The following is a 22,729-nucleotide window of genomic DNA, read 5'->3' on the forward strand; positions in this document are numbered from 1 at the left end:
ATATAATGTACTGAAAGAAAACTCTTTGTGGGGTGGAATGGAAAACACAAAAGCAATTTGTCCAATGCTTTTTGAGTAGTAAAAATTGCAAGTTTATTTTATTATTCAGGTTAATAGGATATCAATATGAATACACGTTTGCATGTATTTTCTACTGACGTGACGTGAATCTTTGGTGTAAAAGTGGCCGGTTAGCTCAGTTGGTTAGAACGTGGTGCTAATAACGCCAAGGTCACGGGTTCGATCCCCGTACGGGCCATGGAAGCTCACTTTTGTTACATGCTTGTTACAGAGTTGAATAGTTGATAATATTGAAAAAAGGTCCATCAAAAACAACTTATAAACCTGCCGTGTTGATCCAGAGGAAGGCAAAAACTGTCTTGGAGTGCATTCCAATGTTGTCATTAGGGGAAAAATTCCTCCCTTACTCAAAATATGGCTATTAGAATAAATTCCTGGATCAAAGTTCCATCTCCAGAATCTGGTACAAATATGATGAAATTTTATATTTTTCAAAAAAACACTTTTCAATGTGGCAGAGAGTTCAATCGTCGAACTGCTCTTACAGTAAAGAATCCCCGTCTGTGATGAGGTCCTTTAATTACCTTGCTTTCCCTTCTTTGCATGCATTCTAGTTCAGCAATGTCCTTCTCATACACAGGTGCTCAAAACTGTACACAATATTCCATGTATGGTCTAACCGGTGATTTATAGAAATGCAGAGTTTGTTGCATGAAATCATCTTAGAGGTCCAATTTCAACCTTAAGGACAAAAATAATATCTTGATTTTGCCTCTTTGTATTCCGATAGTCATAACTTTATTATTTTTCCGTCCTCATAGTCATATAAGGGCTTGTTTTTAGCGAGACAAGTTCTTGTTTTTAATGGCAGCATTTAATGTACCATATAATTTACTGAAGAAAACTCTTTGTGGGGTGGAATGGAAAACACAAAAGCAATTTGTCCAATGCTTTTTGAGTAGTAAAAATTGCAAGTTTATTTTATTATTCAGGTTAATAGGATATCAATATGAATACACGTTTGCATGTATTTTCTACTGACGTGACGTGAATCTTTGGTGTAAATGTGGCTGGTTAGCTCAGTTGTTTAGAGCGTGGTGCTAATAACACCAAGGTCATGGGTTCGATCCCCGTACGGGCCATGGAAGCTCACTTTTGTTACAGAGTTGAATAGTTGATAATATTGAAAAAAGGTCCATCAAATTCAACCTATAAACCTGCCGTGTTGATCCAGAGGAAGGCAAAAACTGTCTTGGAGTGCATTCCAATGTTGTCATTAGGGGAAAAATTCCTCCCTTACTCCAAATATGGCTATTAGAATAAATTCCTGGATCAAAGTTCCATCTCCAGAATCTGGTACAAATATGTTGAAATTTTATATTTTTCAAAAAAACACTTTTCAATGTGGCAGAGAGTTCAATCGTCGAACTGCTCTTACAGTAAAGAATCCCCGTCTGTGATGAGGTCCTTTAATTACCTTGCTTTCCCTTCTTTGCACGCATTCTAGTTCAGCAATGTCCTTCTCATACACAGGTGCTCAAAACTGTACACAATATTCCATGTATGGTCTAACCGGTGATTTATAGAAATGCAGAGTTTGTTGCATGAAATCATCTTAGAGGTCCAATTTCAACCTTAAGGACAAAAATAATATCTTGATTTTGCCTCTTTGTATTCCGATAGTCATAACTTTATTATTTTTCCGTCCTCATAGTCATATAAGGGCTTGTTTTTAGCGAGACAAGTTCTTGTTTTTAATGGCAGCATTTAATGTACCATATAATGTACTGAAGAAAACTCTTTGTGGGGTGGAATGGAAAACACAAAAGCAATTTGTCCAATGCTTTTTGAGTAGTAAAAATTGCAAGTTTATTTTATTATTCAGGTTAATAGGATATCAATATGAATACACGTTTGCATGTATTTTCTACTGACGTGACGTGAATCTTTGGTGTAAAAGTGGCCGGTTAGCTCAGTTGGTTAGAGTGTGGTGCTAATAACGCTAAGGTCACGGGTTCGATCCCCATACGGGCAATGTAAGCTCGCTTTTGTTACAGAGTTGAAAAGTTGATAATATTGAAAAAAGGTCCATCAAATTCAACCTATAAATCTGCCGTGTTGATCCAGAGGAAGGCAAAAACTGTCTTGGAGTGCATTCCAATGTTGTCATTAGGGGAAAAATTCCTCCCTTACTCCAAATATGGCTATTAGAATAAATTCCTGGATCAAAGTTCCATCTCCAGAATCTGGTACAAATATGATGAAATTTTATATTTTTCAAAAAAACACTTTTCAATGTGGCAGAGAGTTCAATCGTCGAACTGCTCTTACAGTAAAGAATCCCCGTCTGTGATGAGGTCCTTTAATTACCTTGCTTTCCCGTCTTTGCACGCATTCTAGTTCAGCAATGTCCTTCTCATACACAGGTGCTTAAAACTGTACACAATATTCCATGTATGGTCTAACCGGTGATTTATAGAAATGCAGAGTTTGTTGCATGAAATCATCTTAGAGGTTCAATTTCAACCTTAAGGATAAAAATAATATCTTGATTTTGCCTCTTTGTATTCCGATAGTCATAACTTTATTATTTTTCCGTCCTCATAGTCATATAAGGGCTTGTTTTTAGCGAGACAAGTTCTTGTTTTTAATGGCAGCATTTAATGTACCATATAATGTACTGAAAGAAAACTCTTTGTGGGGTGGAATGGAAAACACAAAAGCAATTTGTCCAATGCTTTTTGAGTAGTAAAAATTGCAAGTTTATTTTATTATTCAGGTTAATAGGATATCAATATGAATACACGTTTGCATGTATTTTCTACTGACGTGACGTGAATCTTTGGTGTAAAAGTGGCCGGTTAGCTCAGTTGGTTAGAGCGTGGTGCTACTAACGCCAAGGTCTCGGGTTCGATCCCCGTACGGGCCATGGAAGCTCACTTTTGTTACATGCTTGTTACAGAGTTGAATAGTTGAATATTGAAAAAAGGTCCATCAAATTCAACCTATAAACCTGCCGTGTTGATCCAGAGGAAGGCAAAAACTGTCTTGGAGTGCATTCCAATGTTGTCATTAGGGGAAAAATTCCTCCCTTACTCCAAATATGGCTATTAGAATAAATTCCTGGATCAAAGTTCCATCTCCAGAATCTGGTACAAATATGATGAAATTTTATATTTTTCAAAAAAACACTTTTCAATGTGGCAGAGAGTTCAATCGTCGAACTGCTCTTACAGTAAAGAATCCCCGTCTGTGATGAGGTCCTTTAATTACCTTGCTTTCCCTTCTTTGCATGCATTCTAGTTCAGCAATGTCCTTCTCATACACAGGTGCTCAAAACTGTACACAATATTCCATGTATGGTCTAACCGGTGATTTATAGAAATGCAGAGTTTGTTGCATGAAATCATCTTAGAGGTCCAATTTCAACCTTAAGGACAAAAATAATATCTTGATTTTGCCTCTTTGTATTCCGATAGTCATAACTTTATTATTTTTCCGTCCTCATAGTCATATAAGGGCTTGTTTTTAGCGAGACAAGTTCTTGTTTTTAATGGCAGCATTTAATGTACCATATAATTTACTGAAGAAAACTCTTTGTGGGGTGGAATGGAAAACACAAAAGCAATTTGTCCAATGCTTTTTGAGTAGTAAAAATTGCAAGTTTATTTTATTATTCAGGTTAATAGGATATCAATATGAATACACGTTTGCATGTATTTTCTACTGACGTGACGTGAATCTTTGGTGTAAAAGTGGCCGGTTAGCTCAGTTGGTTAGAGCGTGGTGCTAATAACGCCAAGGTCACGGGTTCGATCCCCATACGGGCAATGTAAGCTCATTTTTGTTACAGAGTTGAATAGTTGATAATATTGAAAAAAGGTCCATCAAATTCAACCTATAAACCTGCCGTGTTGATCCAGAGGAAGGCAAAAACTGTCTTGGAGTGCATTCCAATGTTGTCATTAGGGGAAAAATTCCTCCCTTACTCCAAATATGGCTATTAGAATAAATTCCTGGATCAAAGTTCCATCTCCAGAATCTGGTACAAATATGATGAAATTTTATATTTTTCAAAAAAACACTTTTCAATGTGGCAGAGAGTTCAATCGTCGAACTGCTCTTACAGTAAAGAATCCCCGTCTGTGATGAGGTCCTTTAATTACCTTGCTTTCCCTTCTTTGCACACATTCTAGTTCAGCAATGTCCTTCTCATACACAGGTGCTTGAAACTGTACACAATATTCCATGTATGGTCTAACCGGTGATTTATAGAAATGCAGAGTTTGTTGCATGAAATCATCTTAGAGGTTCAATTTCAACCTTAAGGATAAAAATAATATCTTGATTTTGCCTCTTTGTATTCCGATAGTCATAACTTTATTATTTTTCCGTCCTCATAGTCATATAAGGGCTTGTTTTTAGCGAGACAAGTTCTTGTTTTTAATGGCAGCATTTAATGTACCATATAATGTACTGAAGAAAACTCTTTGTGGGGTGGAATGGAAAACACAAAAGCAATTTGTCCAATGCTTTTTGAGTAGTAAAAATTGCAAGTTTATTTTATAATTCAGGTTAATAGGATATCATTATGAATACACGTTTGCATGTATTTTCTACTGACGTGACGTGAATCTTTGGTGTAAAAGTGGCCGATTAGCTCAGTTGGTTAGAGCGTGGTGCTAATAACGCCAAGGTCACGGGTTCGATCCCCGTATGGGCCATGGAAGCTCACTTTTGTTACAGAGTTGAATAGATGATAATATTGAAAAAAGGTCCATCAAATTCAACCTATAAACCTGCCGTGTTGATCCAGAGGAAGGCAAAAACTGTCTTGGAGTGCATTCCAATGTTGTCATTAGGGGAAAAATTCCTCCCTTACTCCAAATATGGCTATTAGAATAAATTCCTGGATCAAAGTTCCATCTCCAGAATCTGGTACAAATATGATGAAATTTTATATTTTTCAAAAAAACACTTTTCAATGTGGCAGAGAGTTCAATCGTCGAACTGCTCTTACAGTAAAGAATCCCCGTCTGTGATGAGGTCCTTTAATTACCTTGCTTTCCCGTCTTTGCACGCATTCTAGTTCAGCAATGTCCTTCTCATACACAGGTGCTTAAAACTGTACACAATATTCCATGTATGGTCTAACCGGTGATTTATAGAAATGCAGAGTTTGTTGCATGAAATCATCTTAGAGGTTCAATTTCAACCTTAAGGACACAAATAATATCTTGATTTTGCCTCTTTGTATTCTGATAGTCATAACTTTATTATTTTTCCGTCCTCATAGTCATATAAGGGCTTGTTTTTAGCGAGACAAGTTCTTGTTTTTAATGGCAGCATTTAATGTACCATATAATGTACTGAAAGAAAACTCTTTGTGGGGTGGAATGGAAAAATAATATCTTGATTTTGCCTCTATGTATTCCGATAGTCATAACTTTATTATTTTTCCGTCCTCATAGTCATATAAGGGCTTGTTTTTAGCGAGACAAGTTCTTGTTTTTAATGGCTGCATTTAATGTACCATATAATGTACTGAAGAAAACTCTTTGTGGGGTGGAATGGAAAACACAAAAGCAATTTGTCCAATGCTTTTTGAGTAGTAAAAATTGCAAGTTTATTTTATTATTCAGGTTAATAGGATATCAATATGAATACACGTTTGCATGTATTTTCTACTGACGTGACGTGAATCTTTGGTGTAAAAGTGGCTGGTTAGCTCAGTTGGTTAGAGCGTGGTGCTAATAACGCCAAGGTCACGGGTTCGATCCCCGTACGGGCCATGGAAGCTCACTTTTGTTACAGAGTTGAATAGTTGATAATATTGAAAAAAGGTCCATCAAATTCAACCTATAAACCTGCCGTGTTGATCCAGAGGAAGGCAAAAACTGTCTTGGAGTGCATTCCAATGTTGTCATTAGGGGAAAAATTCCTCCCTTACTCCAAATATGGCTATTAGAATAAATTCCTGGATCAAAGTTCCATCTCCAGAATCTGGTACAAATATGATGAAATTTTATATTTTTCAAAAAAACACTTTTCAATGTGGCAGAGAGTTCAATCGTCGAACTGCTCTTACAGTAAAGAATCCTCGTCTGTGATGAGGTCCTTTAATTACCTTGCTTTCCCTTCTTTGCACGCATTCTAGTTCAGCAATGTCCTTCTCATACACAGGTGCTTGAAACTGTACACAATATTCCATGTATGGTCTAACCGGTGATTTATAGAAATGCAGAGTTTGTTGCATGAAATCATCTTAGAGGTCCAATTTCAACCTTAAGGACAAAAATAATATCTTGATTTTGCCTCTTTGTATTCCGATAGTCATAACTTTATTATTTTTCCGTCCTCATAGTCATATAAGGGCTTGATTTTAGCGAGACAAGTTCTTGTTTTTAATGGCAGCATTTAATGTACCATATAATGTACTGAAGAAAACTCTTTGTGGGGTGGAATGGAAAACACAAAAGCAATTTGTCCAATGCTTTTTGAGTAGTAAAAATTGCAAGTTTATTTTATTATTCAGGTTAATAGGATATCAATATGAATACACGTTTGCATGTATTTTCTACTGACGTGACGTGAATCTTTGGTGTAAAAGTGGCCGATTAGCTCAGTTGGTTAGAGCGTGGTGCTAATAACGCCAAGGTCACGGGTTCGATCCCCGTATGGGCCATGGAAGCTCACGTTTGTTACAGAGTTGAATAGTTGATAATATTGAAAAAAGGTCCATCAAATTCAACCTATAAACCTGCCGTGTTGATCCAGAGGAAGGCAAAAACTGTCTTGGAGTGCATTCCAATGTTGTCATTAGGGGAAAAATTCCTCCCTTACTCCAAATATGGCTATTAGAATAAATTCCTGGATCAAAGTTCCATCTCCAGAATCTGGTACAAATATGATGAAATTTTATATTTTTCAAAAAAACACTTTTCAATGTGGCAGAGAGTTCAATCGTCAAACTGCTCTTACAGTAAAGAATCCCCGTCTGTGATGAGGTCCTTTAATTACCTTGCTTTCCCTTCTTTGCACGCATTCTAGTTCAGCAATGTCCTTCTCATACACAGGTGCTTGAAACTGTACACAATATTCCATGTATGGTCTAACCGGTGATTTATAGAAATGCAGAGTTTGTTGCATGAAATCATCTTAGAGGTTCAATTTCAACCTTAAGGATAAAAATAATATCTTGATTTTGCCTCTTTGTATTCCGATAGTCATAACTTTATTATTTTTCCGTCCTCATAGTCATATAAGGGCTTGTTTTTAGCGAGACAAGTTCTTGTTTTTAATGGCAGCATTTAATGTACCATATAATGTACTGAAAGAAAACTCTTTGTGGGGTGGAATGGAAAACACAAAAGCAATTTGTCCAATGCTTTTTGAGTAGTAAAAATTGCAAGTTTATTTTATTATTCAGGTTAATAGGATATCAATATGAATACACGTTTGCATGTATTTTCTACTGACGTGACGTGAATCTTTGGTGTAAAAGTGGCCGGTTAGCTCAGTTGGTTAGAGCGTGGTGCTAATAACGCCAAGGTCTCGGGTTCGATCCCCGTACGGGCCATGGAAGCTCACTTTTGTTACATGCTTGTTACAGAGTTGAATAGTTGATAATATTGAAAAAAGGTCCATCAAATTCAACCTATAAACCTGCCGTGTTGATCCAGAGGAAGGCAAAAACTGTCTTGGAGTGCATTCCAATGTTGTCATTAGGGGAAAAATTCCTCCCTTACTCAAAATATGGCTATTAGAATAAATTCCTGGATCAAAGTTCCATCTCCAGAATCTGGTACAAATATGATGAAATTTTATATTTTTCAAAAAAACATTTTTCAATGTGGCAGAGAGTTCAATCGTCGAACTGCTCTTACAGTAAAGAATCCCCGTCTGTGATGAGGTCCTTTAATTACCTTGCTTTCCCTTCTTTGCATGCATTCTAGTTCAGCAATGTCCTTCTCATACACAGGTGCTCAAAACTGTACACAATATTCCATGTATGGTCTAACCGGTGATTTATAGAAATGCAGAGTTTGTTGCATGAAATCATCTTAGAGGTCCAATTTCAACCTTAAGGACAAAAATAATATCTTGATTTTGCCTCTTTGTATTCCGATAGTCATAACTTTATTATTTTTCCGTCCTCATAGTCATATAAGGGCTTGTTTTTAGCGAGACAAGTTCTTGTTTTTAATGGCAGCATTTAATGTACCATATAATGTACTGAAAGAAAACTCTTTGTGGGGTGGAATGGAAAAATAATATCTTGATTTTGCCTCTTTGTATTCCGATAGTCATAACTTTATTATTTTTCCGTCCTCATAGTCATATAAGGGCTTGTTTTTAGCGAGACAAGTTCTTGTTTTTAATGGCAGCATTTAATGTACCATATAATGTACTGAAGAAAACTCTTTGTGGGGTGGAATGGAAAACACAAAAGCAATTTGTCCAATGCTTTTTGAGTAGTAAAAATTGCAAGTTTATTTTATTATTCAGGTTAATAGGATATCAATATGAATACACGTTTGCATGTATTTTCTACTGACGTGACGTGAATCTTTGGTGTAAAAGTGGCTGGTTAGCTCAGTTGGTTAGAGCGTGGTGCTAATAACGCCAAGGTCACGGGTTCGATCCCCGTACGGGCCATGAAAGCTCACTTTTGTTACAGAGTTGAATAGTTGATAATATTGAAAAAAGGTCCATCAAATTCAACCTATAAACCTGCCGTGTTGATCCAGAGGAAGGCAAAAACTGTCTTGGAGTGCATTCCAATGTTGTCATTAGGGGAAAAATTCCTCCCTTACTCCAAATATGGCTATTAGAATAAATTCCTGGATCAAAGTTCCATCTCCAGAATCTGGTACAAATATGATGAAATTTTATATTTTTCAAAAAAACACTTTTCAATGTGGCAGAGAGTTCAATCGTCGAACTGCTCTTACAGTAAAGAATCCTCGTCTGTGATGAGGTCCTTTAATTACCTTGCTTTCCCTTCTTTGCACGCATTCTAGTTCAGCAATGTCCTTCTCATACACAGGTGCTTGAAACTGTACACAATATTCCATGTATGGTCTAACCGGTGATTTATAGAAATGCAGAGTTTGTTGCATGAAATCATCTTAGAGGTCCAATTTCAACCTTAAGGACAAAAATAATATCTTGATTTTGCCTCTTTGTATTCCGATAGTCATAACTTTATTATTTTTCCGTCCTCATAGTCATATAAGGGCTTGTTTTTAGCGAGACAAGTTCTTGTTTTTAATGGCAGCATTTAATGTACCATATAATGTACTGAAGAAAACTCTTTGTGGGGTGGAATGGAAAACACAAAAGCAATTTGTCCAATGCTTTTTGAGTAGTAAAAATTGCAAGTTTATTTTATTATTCAGGTTAATAGGATATCAATATGAATACACGTTTGCATGTATTTTCTACTGCGTGACGTGAATCTTTGGTGTAAAAGTGGCCGATTAGCTCAGTTGGTTAGAGCGTGGTGCTAATAACGCCAAGGTCACGGGTTCGATCCCCGTATGGGCCATGGAAGCTCACTTTTGTTACAGAGTTGAATAGTTGATAATATTGAAAAAAGGTCCATCAAATTCAACCTATAAACCTGCCGTGTTGATCCAGAGGAAGGCAAAAACTGTCTTGGAGTGCATTCCAATGTTGTCATTAGGGGAAAAATTCCTCCCTTACTCCAAATATGGCTATTAGAATAAATTCCTGGATCAAAGTTCCATCTCCAGAATCTGGTACAAATATGATGAAATTTTATATTTTTCAAAAAAACACTTTTCAATGTGGCAGAGAGTTCAATCGTCGAACTGCTCTTACAGTAAAGAATCCCCGTCTGTGATGAGGTCCTTTAATTACCTTGCTTTCCCGTCTTTGCACGCATTCTAGTTCAGCAATGTCCTTCTCATACACAGGTGCTTAAAACTGTACACAATATTCCATGTATGGTCTAACCGGTGATTTATAGAAATGCAGAGTTTGTTGCATGAAATCATCTTAGAGGTTCAATTTCAACCTTAAGGACACAAATAATATCTTGATTTTGCCTCTTTGTATTCTGATAGTCATAACTTTATTATTTTTCCGTCCTCATAGTCATATAAGGGCTTGTTTTTAGCGAGACAAGTTCTTGTTTTTAATGGCAGCATTTAATGTACCATATAATGTACTGAAAGAAAACTCTTTGTGGGGTGGAATGGAAAACACAAAAGCAATTTGTCCAATGCTTTTTGAGTAGTAAAAATTGCAAGTTTATTTTATTATTCAGGTTAATAGGATATCAATATGAATACACGTTTGCATGTATTTTCTACTGACGTGACGTGAATCTTTGGTGTAAAAGTGGCCGGTTAGCTCAGTTGGTTAGAGCGTGGTGCTAATAACGCCAAGGTCACGGGTTCGATCCCGTACGGGCCATGGAAGCTCACTTTTGTTACATGCTTGTTACAGAGTTGAATAGTTGATAATATTGAAAAAAGGTCCATCAAATTCAACCTATAAACCTGCCGTGTTGATCCAGAGGAAGGCAAAAACTGTCTTGGAGTGCATTCCAATGTTGTCATTAGGGGAAAAATTCCTCCCTTACTCCAAATATGGCTATTAGAATAAATTCCTGGATCAAAGTTCCATCTCCAGAATCTGGTACAAATATGATGAAATTTTATATTTTTCAAAAAAACACTTTTCAATGTGGCAGAGAGTTCAATCGTCGAACTGCTCTTACAGTAAAGAATCCCCGTCTGTGATGAGGTCCTTTAATTACCTTGCTTTCCCTTCTTTGCACGCATTCTAGTTCAGCAATGTCCTTCTCATACACAGGTGCTTAAAACTGTACACAATATTCCATGTATGGTCTAACCGGTGATTTATAGAAATGCAGTTTGTTGCATGAAATCATCTTAGAGGTTCAATTTCAACCTTAAAGGAACAGTGTCATCACAAATATTTTATTTATATGTTAAAGATGTTAGTGCCTTAATATAAACGTTTATTTTCATTTGTGTGTTTGTGTTTTACTGTTTCTTTTTTTCACACTTTTTCTTCCCTATGGGGGCTGCCATTTTTTGTTCCATTTCTGTGTGTGTCGATTAACGACACACACAGACATGGAATACGGAAGCCACAGTCCCATAGGGACTGCGAACGGCTCCCGTCCCATTGACTGCCGTGTACGGCGTCTGTGTGGGAACTGCGCATGCGCCGCTCCCACACAGTCCTATTCGAAATTGGCGCCGTCCGGCGCCATTTTCCTGTGGACCGGAAGTCGCGGCCGGACAGTGATATTACTACTTCCGGTCGCGGCTTCCGGACAAGTGCACATGGGACAGCGGCAGCAAAGGGAGCGGACGGGCCGCGGCGGCAGGAGCAGGTAAGCGATTTCAATGTATGTTAGTGTTTGTGTGTGTTTACTACTGCATGCAAACCTACTACACTGTGAGTTACCTCAAAAAATGGCGACACACAGTGTAGCAGGTTAAACCTTTCAAACCCCTCGTTTATCCCGGCACTAGCCAGGATAAAGGAGGGGGGGATGCTGAGCGCTCACTAGAGCGATAGCTTTTAACCCAATGTTGCAATGCTGCAATTTTGGGAACTAGCTCCAAACAGCTCCATCTAGTGACCAAAAATGGGTAGTATTATAAATTTTGAAAAATTTGAAAAAATTTATAATATTTCCTGACTCGCGAAAAAAATAAAAAAAATTTGAACAATGTTTAATCACCCACACACTAAATGTTTAAATTTTAAAAAAAAAACATGTTTTTGGGGCGACACCATGCCTTTAAGGACAAAAATAATATCTTGATTTTGCCTCTTTGTATTCTGATAGTCATAACTTTATTATTTTTCCGTCCTCATAGTCATATAAGGGCTTGTTTTTAGCGAGACAAGTTCTTGTTTTTAATGGCAGCATTTAATGTACCATATAATGTACTGAAAGAAAACTCTTTGTGGGGTGGAATGGAAAAATAATATCTTGATTTTGCCTCTATGTATTCCGATAGTCATAACTTTATTATTTTTCCGTCCTCATAGTCATATAAGGGCTTGTTTTTAGCGAGACAAGTTCTTGTTTTTAATGGCTGCATTTAATGTACCATATAATGTACTGAAGAAAACTCTTTGTGGGGTGGAATGGAAAACACAAAAGCAATTTGTCCAATGCTTTTTGAGTAGTAAAAATTGCAAGTTTATTTTATTATTCAGGTTAATAGGATATCAATATGAATACACGTTTGCATGTATTTTCTACTGACGTGACGTGAATCTTTGGTGTAAATGTGGCTGGTTAGCTCAGTTGGTTAGAGCGGGGTGCTAATAACGCCAAGGTCACGTGTTCGATCCCGGTATGGGCCATGGAAGCTCACTTTTGTTACAGAGTTGAATAGTTGATAATATTGAAAAAAGGTCCATCAAATTCAACCTATAAACCTGCCGTGTTGATCCAGAGGAAGGCAAAAACTGTCTTGGAGTGCATTCCAATGTTGTCATTAGGGGAAAAATTCCTCCCTTACTCCAAATATGGCTATTAGAATAAATTCCTGGATCAAAGTTCCATCTCCAGAATCTGGTACAAATATGATGAAATTTTATATTTTTCAAAAAAACACTTTTCAATGTGGCAGAGAGTTCAATCGTCGAACTGCTCTTACAGTAAAGAATCCCCGTCTGTGATGAGGTCCTTTAATTACCTTGCTTTCCCTTCTTTGCACGCATTCTAGTTCAGCAATGTCCTTCTCATACACAGGTGCTTGAAACTGTACACAATATTCCATGTATGGTCTAACCGGTGATTTATAGAAATGCAGAGTTTGTTGCATGAAATCATCTTAGAGGTTCAATTTCAACCTTAAGGATAAAAATAATATCTTGATTTTGCCTCTTTGTATTCCGATAGTCATAACTTTATTATTTTTCCGTCCTCATAGTCATATAAGGGCTTGTTTTTAGCGAGACAAGTTCTTGTTTTTAATGGCAGCATTTAATGTACCATATAATGTACTGAAAGAAAACTCTTTGTGGGGTGGAATGGAAAACACAAAAGCAATTTGTCCAATGCTTTTTGAGTAGTAAAAATTGCAAGTTTATTTTATTATTCAGGTTAATAGGATATCAATATGAATACACGTTTGCATGTATTTTCTACTGACGTGACGTGAATCTTTGGTGTAAAAGTGGCCGGTTAGCTCAGTTGGTTAGAGCGTGGTGCTAATAACGCCAAGGTCTCGGGTTCGATCCCCGTACGGGCCATAGAAGCTCCCTTTTGTTACATGCTTGTTACAGAGTTGAATAGTTGATAATATTGAAAAAAGGTCCATCAAATTCAACCTATAAACCTGCCGTGTTGATCCAGAGGAAGGCAAAAACTGTCTTGGAGTGCATTCCAATGTTGTCATTAGGGGAAAAATTCCTCCCTTACTCAAAATATGGCTATTAGAATAAATTCCTGGATCAAAGTTCCATCTCCAGAATCTGGTACAAATATGATGAAATTTTATATTTTTCATAAAAACACTTTTCAATGTGGCAGAGAGTTCAATCGTCGAACTGCTCTTACAGTAAAGAATCCCCGTCTGTGATGAGGTCCTTTAATTACCTTGCTTTCCCTTCTTTGCATGCATTCTAGTTCAGCAATGTCCTTCTCATACACAGGTGCTCAAAACTGTACACAATATTCCATGTATGGTCTAACCGGTGATTTATAGAAATGCAGAGTTTGTTGCATGAAATCATCTTAGAGGTCCAATTTCAACCTTAACCCCTTGCGTACCTTTGACGTAATAGTACGTCGCTGGCCACTTATGCCAGCGTACCTTCGACGTACTATTACGGCGCAGGAATAAACTGTCACTATGTGAAATCACATAGTGACAGAACAGCGGCGGCAGCTGTCATTGACAGCTAACCGTCTCTGCTACCGGCCTGGGGACCAATTAGCAGTCCCCAATGCCGGCGATTGCTGTGATTGGTCAGTCTCTGAAGACTGACCAATCACAGCCGTCTGTGACGTCGTCTGCAGGAGAAAGCTCCTGTCACTTTCTCTGATCTCCTCATTTCTGTGAGATCCGTGAGGAGATCAGAGAAAGCAGTGTAAAAAAAAAAAAAAACACTTTTTATTAACCCCTTCCCGAAAATGGGCGTATAGTAACGCCCTGAGGATGAAGCGGGCACAGGAGCTGTGCTCGCTCCATCTTCATCGGATGTCGGCTGTAATATACAGCCGACATCCCACTGCAACTACAGCGATCACTGTCCTCTCCGATCGCTGTAGTTTAACCCCTTAAATGCCGCTGTCAATAGCGACAGCGGCATTTAAGTGATTGATACAGAGGGAGGGGGCTCCCTCTGCACCCCATTGCCCCCCCCGCGAAAAATCGCGGGGTTCTGATGGTTGCAATGGCAACCAGGAAGCCTAGCAACGGCTTCCTGGTTGCCAGGTACGGGAGCCTATTAGGTCCTGCCCAAGGCAGGACGTAATAGGCTCAACTGTCAGTTGTAAAGTGACAGTTACAATACACTGCACTACATCAGTACATACAGAAGTAGTGCAGTGTATTGTGCAGGGGATCAGAAGATCAGATCTTCCAGTCCCCTAGTATGTGTAAAATAAAAAGTTAAAAAAAAGTTAAAAAAAAAGTTTTAGATAAATAAATAAATACAAGTTTTACGTAATAAAAACAATAATCGCCTTGTTTCCCTGATCAAGCCCTTTATAATTAGAAAAAAAATGAAAAAAAAGACAAAAACTAGACATAATAGGTATCGCCGCGTTCGTATCGGCCTGACCTAAAAAAATATCATATTATTTATCCCGCACGGTGAACACCGTAAAAAAAATACCATAAAAAACAATGGCAGAATTTCCTTTTTTGGTCACGTTGTTTCCAAAAAAATGGAATAAAAAGTGATCAAAAAGTCGCGCGTAGCCAAACATGGTACCAATAAAAACGACAGTGTGTCACGCAAAAAATGTATGTACTCCGCACAGATTACATATGCCCCCACATTATAAACTGAAACACCAGTAAAACACTAAACAAAACTACTACCAAGCAAAATCTGCGCTCCAAAAGCCAAATGGCGCTCCTTCTGGGCCTGGCAGTGTGCCCAAACAGCGGTTTATGACCACATATGGGGTATTACCGTACTCTGGAGAACAGTTTAACAATTTATGGGGCGTATGTCTCCAGTGGTACAAGCTGGGCCCAACGCATTGGGCACTGAAATAGCATATATGTGGAAAATGTCAATTTTCAATCTGCAACATCCACTGTGCACTAATTTCTGCAAAACCTTTGGGGGTCAAAATGCTCACTACACTTCTAGATGAATTCCTTGAGGGGTGTAGTTTCCTAAATGGGGTCACTTCTCGGGAGTTTTCACTGTACTGGTACCTCAGCGCAATGCAACATGGCGTCAAAAACAAATTTTGTAAAATCTCCACTCCAAAAATGAAATTTCACTTTTTCCGTTTAGACCCTTGCCGTATGTCCAAATAGCCGTTTACAACCACATATGGGGTATTTCCGTAATCAGGAGAAATTGTGTAACACATTTTGGGGTGTCTTTTCTCCTGTATTCCTTGTGGAAATGAAAAATTCTGAGCTAAAGCTACAGTTTATATTTCACGGACCAATTCTAATAAAATCTATAAAACACCTGAGGGCTCAAAATGCTCACTACACCTCTAATTTAATTCTTTCAGGGGTATAGTCTCCAAATTGGGATCACATCTGGGGAATTTCTACTGTACTGGTACTTCAGGGACTCGCGACATGGCCCCCAGAAACCAATTCAGCAAAATCTGAGCTGCAAAATCCAAATGGTGCTCCGTCCCTTCTGAGCCCTGCCATGGGTCCAAACAGCAGTTTATTACCACATATGGGGTATTTCCGTAATCAGGAGAAATTGCTTTACAAATGTTGAGGTGCTTTTTCTCCTTTATTCCTTATAAAAATTAGAAAATTCTGTGTTTTTTCCAAAAAAAAGTCTCTTTTCATCTTCACAGACTAATTCCAATAAATTCAGCAAAAAACCTGTGGGGTCAAAATGATAACTATACCACTAGAAAAATTCCTTGAGGGGTATAGTTTCCAAAATGGGGTCACTTTTGGGGGGATTCCACTGTTTAGGTCCCTCCAGGGCGTTGCAAACGTGACACGGCACTGAAAACCATTCCAGTAAAATCAGAGCTCCAAAATCCAAATGGCGCTCCCTCCCTTCTGAGCCCTGCTGTGGGTCCAAACAGCAGTTTATTACCACATATGGGGTATTTCCGTAATCGCGAGAAATTGCTTTACAAATGTTGGGGTGCTTTCTCTCCTTTATTTCTTGCAAAAATTTGAAATTTTTACGTTTTTCCAGAAAAAAAGTAGATTTTCATTTTCACAGACTAACTCCAGAAAATATAGCAAAATACCTGTGGGGTCAAAATGCTAACTATACCCCTAGATAAATTCCCTGAGGTGTGTAGTTTAAAAAATGGGGGTCACTTTCGGGGGTTTCCACTGTTTTGGCACCACAAGACCTCTTCAAACCTGACATGGTGCCTAAAATATATTCTGAAAAAAGGAGGCCCCAAAATCCAAGAGGTGCTCCTTTGCTTCTGAGGCCTGTGTTTCAGTCCATTAGCGCACTAGGGCCACATGTGGGATATTTCTAAAAACTGCAGAATCTGGGCAATAAATATTGAGTTGCGTTTCTCAGGTAAAACCTTCTGTGGTACAGAAGAAAATGTATTACATATGAATTTTGTAAAAAAAAATGAAATTTGAAAATTTCAGCTCTACTTTCCTTCAATTCCTGTAAAACGCCTAAAGAGTTGAAACACTTTCTGAATGCTGTTTTAGATACTTTGAGGGGTGCAGTTTTCAAAATGGGGTGTTTTATGGGGGTTTCTAATATATAGGGCACTCAAAACCACTTCAGAACTGAACTCGTCCCTGAAAAAATCGCTTTTTGAAATTTTCTTAAAAATATGAGAAATTGCTGCTAAAGTTCTAAGCCTTGTGAGGTCATAGAAAAATAAAAGAATGTTCAAAAAACGATGCAAACATAAAGTAGACATATGGGATATGTTAATTGGTAACTATTTTATGTGGTATTACCATCTGTTTTACAAGCAGATACATTTAAAATGGGAAAAATCATAATTTCTTCATATTTTCGCTAAATGTTGGTGTTTTTCACAAATAAGGAATGAATTTATCGACCAAATTTTTGCACTAAACTAAAGTCCAATGTGTCACGAGAAAACAATCTCAGAATCAATTGGATAGGTAAAAGCATTCCGGAGTTATTACCACATAAAGTGATACATGTCAGATTTGAAAAAATGGGTCTGGTCCTCAAGGCCAAAATGAGCTGGGTACTCAAGGGGTTAAGGACAAAAATAATATCTTGATTTTGCCTCTTTGTATTCCGATAGTCATAACTTTATTTTTCCGTCCTCATAGTCATATAAGGGCTTGTTTTTAGCGAGACAAGTTCTTGTTTTTAATGGCAGCATTTAATGTACCATATAATTTACTGAAGAAAACTCTTTGTGGGGTGGAATGGAAAACACAAAAGCAATTTGTCCAATGCTTTTTGAGTAGTAAAAATTGCAAGTTTATTTTATTATTCAGGTTAATAGGATATCAATATGAATACACGTTTGCATGTATTTTCTACTGACGTGACGTGAATCTTTGGTGTAAAAGTGGCCGGTTAGCTCAGTTGGTTAGAGCGTGGTGCTAATAACGCCAAGGTCACGGGTTCTATCCCCATACGGGCAATGTAAGCTCATTTTTGTTACAGAGTTGAATAGTTGATAATATTGAAAAAAGGTCCATCAAATTCAACCTATAAACCTGCCGTGTTGATCCAGAGGAAGGCAAAAACTGTCTTGGAGTGCATTCCAATGTTGTCATTAGGGGAAAAATTCCTCCCTTACTCCAAATATGGCTATTAGAATAAATTCCTGGATCAAAGTTCCATCTCCAGAATCTGGTACAAATATGATGAAATTTTATATTTTTCAAAAAAACACTTTTCAATGTGGCAGAGAGTTCAATCGTCGAACTGCTCTTACAGTAAAGAATCCCCGTCTGTGATGAGGTCCTTTAATTACCTTGCTTTCCCTTCTTTGCACGCATTCTAGTTCAGCAATGTCCTTCTCATACACAGGTGCTCAAAACTGTACACAATATTCCATGTATGGTCTAACCGGTGATTTAAAGAAATGCAGAGTTTGTTGCATAAAATCATCTTAGAGGTCCAATTTCAACCTTAAGGACAAAAATAATATCTTGATTTTGCCTCTTTGTATTCCGATAGTCATAACTTTATTATTTTTCCGTCCTCATAGTCATATAAGAGCTTGTTTTTAGCGAGACAAGTTCTTGTTTTTAATGGCAGCATTTAATGTACCATATAATGTACTGAAATAAAACTCTTTGTGGGGTGGAATGGAAAACACAAAAGCAATTTGTCCAATGCTTTTTGAGTAGTAAAAATTGCAAGTTTATTTTATTATTCAGGTTAATAGGATATCAATATGAATACACGTTTGCATGTATTTTCTACTGACGTGACGTGAATCTTTGGTGTAAAAGTGGCCGGTTAGCTCACTTTTGTTACATGCTTGTTACAGAGTTGAATAGTTGATAATATTGAAAAAAGGTCCATCAAATTCAACCTATAAACCTGCCGTGTTGATCTAGAGGAAGGCAAAAACTGTCTTGGAGTGCATTCCAATGTTGTCATTAGGGGAAAAATTCCTCCCTTACTCCAAATATGGCTATTAGAATAAATTCCTGGATCAAATTTATGGTACAAATATGATGACATTTTATATTTTTCAAAAAAACACTTTTCAATGTGGCAGAGAGTTCAATCGTCGAACTGCTCTTACAGTAAAGAATCCCCGTCTGTGATGAGGTCCTTTAATTACCTTGCTTTCCCTTCTTTGCACGCATTCTAGTTCAGCAATGTCCTTCTCATACACAGGTGCTCAAAACTGTACACAATATTCCATGTATGGTCTAACCGGTGATTTATAGAAATGCAGAGTTTGTTGCATGAAATCATCTTAGAGGTCCAATTTCAACCTTAAGGACAAAAATAATATCTTGATTTTGCCTCTTTGTATTCCGATAGTCATAACTTTATTATTTTTCCGTCCTCATAGTCATATAAGGGCTTGTTTTTAGCGAGACAAGTTCTTGTTTTTAATGGCAGCATTTAATGTACCATATAATGTACTGAAATAAAACTCTTTGTGGGGTGGAATGGAAAACACAAAAGCAATTTGTCCAATGCTTTTTGAGTAGTAAAAATTGCAAGTTTATTTTATTATTCAGGTTAATAGGATATCAATATGAATACACGTTTGCATGTATTTTCTACTGACGTGACGTGAATCTTTGGTGTAAAAGTGGCCGGTTAGCTCAGTTGTTTAGAGCGTGGTGCTAATAACACCAAGGTCACGGGTTCGATCCCCGTACGGGCCATGGAAGCTCACTTTTGTTACATGCTTGTTACAGAGTTGAATAGTTGATAATATTGAAAAAAGGTCCATCAAATTCAACCTATAAACCTGCCGTGTTGATCCAGAGGAAGGCAAAAACTGTCTTGGAGTGCATTCCAATGTTGTCATTAGGGGAAAAATTCCTCCCTTACTCCAAATATGGCTATTAGAATAAATTCCTGGATCAAAGTTCCATCTCCAGAATCTGGTACAAATATGATGACATTTTATATTTTTCAAAAAAACACTTTTCAATGTGGCAGAGAGTTCAATCGTCGAACTGCTCTTACAGTAAAGAATCCCCGTCTGTGATGAGGTCCTTTAATTACCTTGCTTTCCCTTCTTTGCACGCATTCTAGTTCAGCAATGTCCTTCTCATACACAGGTGCTCAAAACTGTACACAATATTCCATGTATGGTCTAACCGGTGATTTATAGAAATGCAGAGTTTGTTGCATGAAATCATCTTAGAGGTCCAATTTCAACCTTAAGGACAAAAATAATATCTTGATTTTGCCTCTTTGTATTCCGATAGTCATAACTTTATTATTTTTCCGTCCTCATAGTCATATAAGGGCTTGTTTTTAGCGAGACAAGTTCTTGTTTTTAATGGCAGCATTTAATGTACCATATAATGTACTGAAATAAAACTCTTTGTGGGGTGGAATGGAAAACACAAAAGCAATTTGTCCAATGCTTTTTGAGTAGTAAAAATTGCAAGTTTATTTTATTATTCAGGTTAATAGGATATCAATATGAATACACGTTTGCATGTATTTTCTACTGACGTGACGTGAATCTTTGGTGTAAAAGTGGCCGGTTAGCTCAGTTGGTTAGAGCGTGGTGCTAATAACGCCAGGGTCACGGGTTCGATCCCCGTACGGGCCATGGAAGCTCACTTTTGTTACATGCTTGTTACATGCTTGTTACATGCTTGTTACAGAGTTGAATAGTTGATAATATTGAAAAAAGGTCCATCAAATTCAACCTATAAACCTGCCGTGTTGATCCAGAGGAAGGCAAAAACTGTCTTGGAGTGCATTCCAATGTTGTCATTAGGGGAAAAATTCCTCCCTTACTCCAAATATGGCTATTAGAATAAATTCCTGGATCAAAGTTCCATCTCCAGAATCTGGTACAAATATGATGACATTTTATATTTTTCAAAAAAACACTTTTCAATGTGGCAGAGAGTTCAATCGTCGAACTGCTCTTACAGTAAAGAATCCCCGTCTGTGATGAGGTCCTTTAATTACCTTGCGTTCCCTTCTTTGCACGCATTCTAGTTCAGCAATGTCCTTCTCATACACAGGTGCTCAAAACTGTACACAATATTCCATGTATGGTCTAACCGGTGATTTATAGAAATGCAGAGTTTGTTGCATGAAATCATCTTAGAGGTCCAATTTCAACCTTAAGGACAAAAATAATATCTTGATTTTGCCTCTTTGTATTCCGATAGTCATAACTTTATTATTTTTCCGTCCTCATAGTCATATAAGGGCTTGTTTTTAGCGAGACAAGTTCTTGTTTTTAATGGCAGCATTTAATGTACCATATAATGTACTGAAATAAAACTCTTTGTGGGGTGGAATGGAAAACACAAAAGCAATTTGTCCAATGCTTTTTGAGTAGTAAAAATTGCAAGTTTATTTTATTATTCAGGTTAATAGGATATCAATATGAATACACGTTTGCATGTATTTTCTACTGACCAAAGACGTGAATCTTTGGTGTAAAAGTGGCCGGTTAGCTCAGTTGGTTAGAGCGTGGTGCTAATAACGCCAAGGTCACCGGTTCGATCCCCGTACGGGCCATGGAAGCTCACTTTTGTTACATGCTTGTTACAGAGTTGAATAGTTGATAATATTGAAAAAAGGTCCATCAAATTCAACCTATAAACCTGACGTGTTGATCCAGAGTAAGGCAAAAACTGTCTTGGAGTGCATTCCAATGTTGTCATTAGGGGAAAAATTCCTCCCTTACTCCAAATATGGCTATTAGAATAAATTCCTGGATCAAATTTATGGTACAAATATGATGACATTTTATATTTTTCAAAAAAACACTTTTCAATGTGGCAGAGAGTTCAATCGTCGAACTGCTCTTACAGTAAAGAATCCCCGTCTGTGATGAGGTCCTTTAATTACCTTGCTTTCCCTTCTTTGCACGCATTCTAGTTCAGCAATGTCCTTCTCATACACAGGTGCTCAAAACTGTACACAATATTCCATGTATGGTCTAACCGGTGATTTATAGAAATGCAGAGTTTGTTGCATGAAATCATCTTAGAGGTCCAATTTCAACCTTAAGGACAAAAATAATATCTTGATTTTGCCTCTTTGTATTCCGATAGTCATATCTTTATTATTTTTCCGTCCTCATAGTCATATAAGGGCTTGTTTTTAGCGAGACAAGTTCTTGTTTTTAATGGCAGCATTTAATGTACCATATAATGTACTGAAATAAAACTCTTTGTGGGGTGGAATGGAAAACACAAAAGCAATTTGTCCAATGCTTTTTGAGTAGTAAAAATTGCAAGTTTATTTTATTATTCAGGTTAATAGGATATCAATATGAATACACGTTTGCATGTATTTTCTACTTACGTGACGTGAATCGTTGGTGTAAAAGTGGCCGGTTAGCTCAGTTGGTTAGAGCGTGGTGCTAATAACGCCAAGGTCACGGGTTCGATCCCCGTACGGGCCATGGATGCTCACTTTTGTTACATGCTTGTTACAGAGTTGAATAGTTGATAGTATTGAAAAAATGTCCATCAAATTCAACCTATAAACCTGCCGTGTTGATCCAGAGGAAGGCAAAAACTGTCTTGGAGTGCATTCCAATGTTGTCATTAGGGGAAAAATTCCTCCATTACTCCAAATATGGCTATTAGAATAAATTCCTGGATCAAAGTTCCATCTCCAGAATCTGGTACAAATATGATGACATTTTATATTTTTCAAAAAAACACTTTTCAATGTGGCAGAGAGTTCAATCGTCGAACTGCTCTTACAGTAAAGAATCCCCGTCTGTGATGAGGTCCTTTAATTACCTTGCTTTCCCTTCTTTGCACGCATTCTAGTTCAGCAATGTCCTTCTCATACACAGGTGCTCAAAACTGTACACAATATTCCATGTATGGTCTAACCGGTGATTTATAGAAATGCA

At 37.5% G+C, this 22,729-nt stretch overlaps 8 non-coding genes across 8 annotated transcripts; all 8 read left to right on the top strand.

The window, feature by feature from the left end:
* The first annotated feature begins 2,876 nt into the window (after window positions 1-2,876).
* On the top strand, window positions 2,877-2,950 carry TRNAS-ACU (transfer RNA serine (anticodon ACU)). Its single transcript has one exon. It is a non-coding gene; the product is annotated as a tRNA-Ser (tRNA).
* A 1,721-nt stretch (window positions 2,951-4,671) lies between these two features.
* TRNAI-AAU (transfer RNA isoleucine (anticodon AAU)) lies at window positions 4,672-4,745 on the top strand. The gene has a single exon. It is a non-coding gene; the product is annotated as a tRNA-Ile (tRNA).
* A 994-nt stretch (window positions 4,746-5,739) lies between these two features.
* On the top strand, window positions 5,740-5,813 carry TRNAI-AAU (transfer RNA isoleucine (anticodon AAU)). The gene has a single exon. It is a non-coding gene; the product is annotated as a tRNA-Ile (tRNA).
* An 819-nt stretch (window positions 5,814-6,632) lies between these two features.
* Window positions 6,633-6,706, top strand: TRNAI-AAU (transfer RNA isoleucine (anticodon AAU)). Its single transcript has one exon. It is a non-coding gene; the product is annotated as a tRNA-Ile (tRNA).
* Window positions 6,707-8,605: 1,899 nt separating this feature from the next.
* Window positions 8,606-8,679, top strand: TRNAI-AAU (transfer RNA isoleucine (anticodon AAU)). The gene has a single exon. It is a non-coding gene; the product is annotated as a tRNA-Ile (tRNA).
* An 818-nt stretch (window positions 8,680-9,497) lies between these two features.
* Window positions 9,498-9,571, top strand: TRNAI-AAU (transfer RNA isoleucine (anticodon AAU)). The gene has a single exon. It is a non-coding gene; the product is annotated as a tRNA-Ile (tRNA).
* Window positions 9,572-20,372: 10,801 nt separating this feature from the next.
* On the top strand, window positions 20,373-20,446 carry TRNAI-AAU (transfer RNA isoleucine (anticodon AAU)). Its single transcript has one exon. It is a non-coding gene; the product is annotated as a tRNA-Ile (tRNA).
* Window positions 20,447-22,193: 1,747 nt separating this feature from the next.
* TRNAI-AAU (transfer RNA isoleucine (anticodon AAU)) lies at window positions 22,194-22,267 on the top strand. The gene has a single exon. It is a non-coding gene; the product is annotated as a tRNA-Ile (tRNA).
* Window positions 22,268-22,729: the final 462 nt, after the last annotated feature.

Source organism: Rhinoderma darwinii, chromosome 3 (genome assembly GCF_050947455.1).
Source record: "Rhinoderma darwinii isolate aRhiDar2 chromosome 3, aRhiDar2.hap1, whole genome shotgun sequence".
NCBI lineage: Eukaryota > Metazoa > Chordata > Amphibia > Anura > Rhinodermatidae > Rhinoderma > Rhinoderma darwinii.